The 4,870-nt window shown below is 35.1% G+C and overlaps 1 long non-coding RNA gene across 2 annotated transcripts; it reads left to right on the top strand.

Annotated features, from left to right (window-relative positions):
* The first annotated feature begins 842 nt into the window (after positions 1–842).
* LOC142176809 (uncharacterized) lies at positions 843–3,910 on the top strand. Of its 2 annotated transcripts, XR_012705616.1 has the most exons (3): positions 843–1,144; positions 1,318–2,882; positions 3,594–3,910. It is a non-coding gene; the product is annotated as an uncharacterized LOC142176809 (long non-coding RNA). The 2 variants fall into 2 exon arrangements; XR_012705615.1 differs by having other exon boundaries at positions 843–2,882.
* Positions 3,911–4,870: the final 960 nt, after the last annotated feature.

Raw genomic sequence — 4,870 nt, 5'->3', positions numbered from 1 at the left:
TGGGCATTTTTGGGGTAAAATACGGCCTAAGCTAAAATACTTGGTATTTATGGACTAGTACCATACAAGGTACCACATGGACATGATAGTAAGGTGTATAAGGTATGTGAAAAGTGAGTAGTATTTTAAGTAAGTGGAAATAGTTTTAAATTATGCAGATAATTGGTTAAATTCCGGGTAACGGAACATTACCTAGTTAATTATTAAAAAAGGAGATAAAGACTAAATCTCCCCCCCCCCAAACGTGGCAAAAGCCACAAAACTAATAAATGACTCATTAGTCTTCTTGAATAGGTCGCTATCTGTTACGCCCCGCAATATTATATCGATATTACGTCACGCAGTATTAAATTACGACGATGTTGCACCATGTAGTATTGTACGTTGAATTTGTCGTAAAGTAATTGACATTAGTCCAAGGAAAAGGATTATTTGGAGATTATAAGGATTATGCTATTTTAAACAAATGATAAGTAAATTTGTGAAGGTGAGAGAGGAAGCAAATAAAGAAAATAAATTTTTCGCCCAAGTTTGGGATATTGGGATAATACGGGCTGAACGTTAATACCCAGTATTTATGGACTAGTACCATACAAGGTACCACGTGACCATGTTAGTTAGATGTATAAGGTGTGTTAAAAGGGATTAGTATTCTAAGTAATTTAAGACAATTCTTAATTATGTGGGTAATTGGTTAATTATTGGTTTAATGAGAGATTAACTATATAATTAAGGATTTGTGGATAATTAATAAGTGGGGACAAAGTCCCCACATGGCAGCCCTTGAAATAGCTAATAAAGCCACCAAGTGACTCATATGATGTAAAGAAAGGTGTCACATTATTAGACCACATACAAGGATTACATTCCCTTTATTATATTATCTAGTTTTATAAGGTATGAAGTCAAATACCTTATCCACTTCACCATCAAGAATTCAGCATATACAGATGCATGAAACATCAACCAATTACAGGAGATAATCAAAAATTCCAAAAACTTAAGAGGAAATTTACCTCCACCACTTAGTAGAGTTGAAAAAATTCCAGTAAATAGGTGTGGTAGTTTAGATGCACTCAAATTCTAAAGATGCATGTTATGATAGATGCAGGCTGAAAAAGATGATCATTCAAATCAACGAAAGGTCAGTAACCAATCTTAACAATCTGAGGAATTTACGTTCCCTGTATAATATTCTTTTGCCTTCTAAGGAAGGTTTACGTTCTCTCTGTCACATAACAAGGTTTACATTTAAAAGCGATTGCATACGTGATTTACAATGGTCGTTGTTGTAACGTGAGATTTATCGATTTTAAGGAAGGATGGTGTAATCTTTCTCAAAAATATCATATGGAGTTTTCCTTACTTCGATCCTCTGTAATGTGTTTTGTCACAATTGACGTGTATTAGAGGGATTGTCAAGAGAATCATCTAAGGTATGTTAAGGCTATCCCTTTTTTCTTATGGCATGATCTATACGACACAAACGCAATGTGCAAATGCACAAATTCCATAAATGACTCTATTCATAGAAGTATTAGAGATATCTATGTTCTTGAATTTCCATGTGTCATAATATTTTATCATCTCTTCATGGATCTCAGAAAAATACGAAAGTTGAAAAGAGTTTACTTTATGATATTACTCAAGGCCAAAATGGTCTTATGACATTTCGAAAAATTTTATTAACGTACTTTTCATGCATTGCATTCATGTACATTGATCCATAACCAGATGGCATTATATATGCGTATATATGTAATTATATATATGTATATAGGATATGAGAAAGGTTATGACATTATATACGCACCACCACTTGATCAACTGGTATGCATTGATGATTTTTCCCACAGTGACCGAGATGATATGATGGGATGCCCTCAGAGGCTGATAATATTATGACACATGTACCTATGCACGACATGATATTCATACGCATATGCATGGTACTACAAGTATTTTATGATTTACAAAGTTTTCCAGACTTACATGTTGACTCAATTACTCTATATTTCTTCCATGTCTGTTATGTACTTATTTATATGCCTTACATACTCGGTACATTATTTGTACTGGCGTCCCTTTTGCTTGGGGACGTTGCGTTTCATGCCCGTAGGTCACGATAGACAGGTCGAGAGCCCTCCAAATAGGCTATCAGCTCAGTGGAAGATGTTGTTGCACTCCATTTGCTTCGGAGTTGCTTAATTGGTTAGTATGATTTAGACGTGTATTATTTGATATGGCGGGACTCTGTCCCGACCTTTATAAAAATTTTGTATTCTTAGAGGCTTGTAGACAGATGTCATATACGTAAGATATTGTATGGCCTTGTCGGCCTATATTCAGGGTACAAGTGGTTATTTTGGGCTTATATGCATGTATGTCTTATGGATAGATTGGTATTACATGTATTCTACCTATTTTACGGCAGCCTCTTCGGCTTAGTTATTTATGATAATATGACATGAAAAGATACGTTATGTTGGTACTCGATTGAGTAAGGTACCGGGTGCACATCGCGATCCATCGGTATGGATCGTGACACTATCTAAGATATATTTGAAATTAAAGTAAAGACTTATTACAAGTCTTGGCTCATTTTTCATTTGGACAAAAGAAAGACTTACTACTAAGTCGTGATTCCATTTTCATTTTGGGCAAAGTTCAGAATGTCCATCTTCATTTCAATATCATTCTTCATAGATTCAAAATACTTCAAGAACAGTAGCTAAATTCAATCCAGGCTCCAACGGAAATTCTTGCATCAAAACAATTTCAACGAGAATTGTTACAATCGTGGCAACGTAAAATTTTGCGGTTCTAAAGGAGTACGGTGAAATCTTATCCAAGAATATTATACGGAGTTTTTCCTACTCCAGGTATGTTAAGGCTATCCTTTCTTTCTTTTGGCATAATCCATACGACATAATTAAAACATGTAAATGCACAATTTCCATACATAACTCTATTCATAGAACTATTAGAAATGCCTATATTCTTGATTCTCCATGTGTCATATTATTCTATCATCTGTTCATGGGTCCCAGAAAAATACGTAAGTTGAAAAAAGTTACTTCATGATATTATTCAAAGGTATAATGGTCTTATGGCATTCCGAAAGATTTTATTAACGTACTTTTCATGCATTGCATTCATGTACATTGACCCATGATCAGATGGCGTTATATACGCGTGTATATATATATATATATATATATATATATATATATATATATATATATATATATATATATATATAAAGGTTATGGGCATTATATACGCACTACCACCTAATCAGCTGGTATACGTTGATGATTTTGTCCACAGTGGCCAAGATGATATGATGTGATGCCCTCAGAGGCTGATGATGTTATGAAACATGTACCTATGCATGACATGACATTCATACGCATATGCATGATACTACAATTATTTCATGATTTACAAAGTTATTTAGATTTATAGGTGGAGTCATTTACTCTATATTTCCTCCGTGTCTGTTATGTACTTATTTATGCGCCTTACATACTCAGTACATTATTTGTACTGACGTCCCTTTTTCCTGGGGATGCTACGTTTCATGCTCGCAGGTCCTGATAAAAAGGTCAAGAGCCCTCCAAGTAGGCTATCAGCTCAGCAGAAGATATTGGTGAGCTCCATTCGCTTTAGAGTTGCTTGTTTGGTTAGTATGAGTTAGATGTGTATTGTTTGGTATGACAGGACTCTGTCCCGACCTTTATGAAAATTATGTATTCTTAGAGGCTTGTAGACATATGTCATGTACGTAAAAGAATGTATGGCCTTGTCGGCCTATGTTCAGTGTTCAAGTTGATATTTTGGTCATAGAGGCCCATATGTCTTATGTATAAGTTGACATTACCTGTTGTATTCTACCTATTTCACGTCAGCCTCTCTGGTTCAGTTATTTATGATAGCATGACATAAAAAGATACGTTATGTTGGTACTCGGTTGAGTAAGGTACCGGGTGCCGGTCGCGGCCCATCGGTTTGGGTCATGACAATACCGGTCTAGCATAATTGCCAAGTGGTCTCCCTCCTCCGGTTGGTATATTTCCAAACAGGTCTTGAACCAAAGGCTGATTTGAGCAATTCTCCGAGCCCTCTCCTCTTCGTAAACAATTTATGCATCTCTAAGTGTTGCTTACTCAGCATCCCTTGCATCTTGTTCTAGTCGTTAGGCTACCTCTCTTGCAGCCAAATCCACATTATCATCATCTCCTGCTATAGCTTCTTTGGTTGAGGATTGCCTAACCTTCTATACATTATCGGGGAGATTTCTTTCTTTCTCAGCTATCACGATAGTTTTTATATCTCTAGTTTGTATGGTAGCACTTCTTTCCCAGAAGATTGAGTCATGCACCAATCTAACATGTATCCTACGCACAGTCAAAGAATACTAAATGTAAAAAGAAAAAAACAAAATAAAACAAAAAGAAAATTTGTGAATGAGCACTACAAACTATTTCAAACACTATTGATTGCTAATCCCCGTCAATGACGCTAAAATTTGACGAGTGCAAAACACACATTTAAATATGCTAGCTAGTCGAACATAGTATAATATAATATCATAACCACAGGAATTGGAATTAAACAATATTATCGTACTTTTGTAGCTAGATTACTATCCAAGATGACCAACAATTAAGAATTTTGTGATTAGTATTAAAAATAACTAAGAATCTATAGCTATTCACTAATGAAAATCGAAGAAAAGAATTAGCAAAGATAGATATCAATGGGAGAAGATAGGGTTTTAGTAGGATAGGTCCAAGATAATTGTCCGGGATTTAACTCTAGATAATTCACTTCTAATATTCATGTGAGTCTCTCGAATTCACTTAAT

The sequence above is a fragment of the Nicotiana tabacum genome, chromosome 22, assembly GCF_000715075.1.
Source record: "Nicotiana tabacum cultivar K326 chromosome 22, ASM71507v2, whole genome shotgun sequence".
Taxonomy (NCBI): domain Eukaryota; kingdom Viridiplantae; phylum Streptophyta; class Magnoliopsida; order Solanales; family Solanaceae; genus Nicotiana; species Nicotiana tabacum.
The sequence above is the reverse complement of the archived record's forward strand: the minus strand, read 5'-3'. Positions and strand labels throughout refer to the sequence as shown.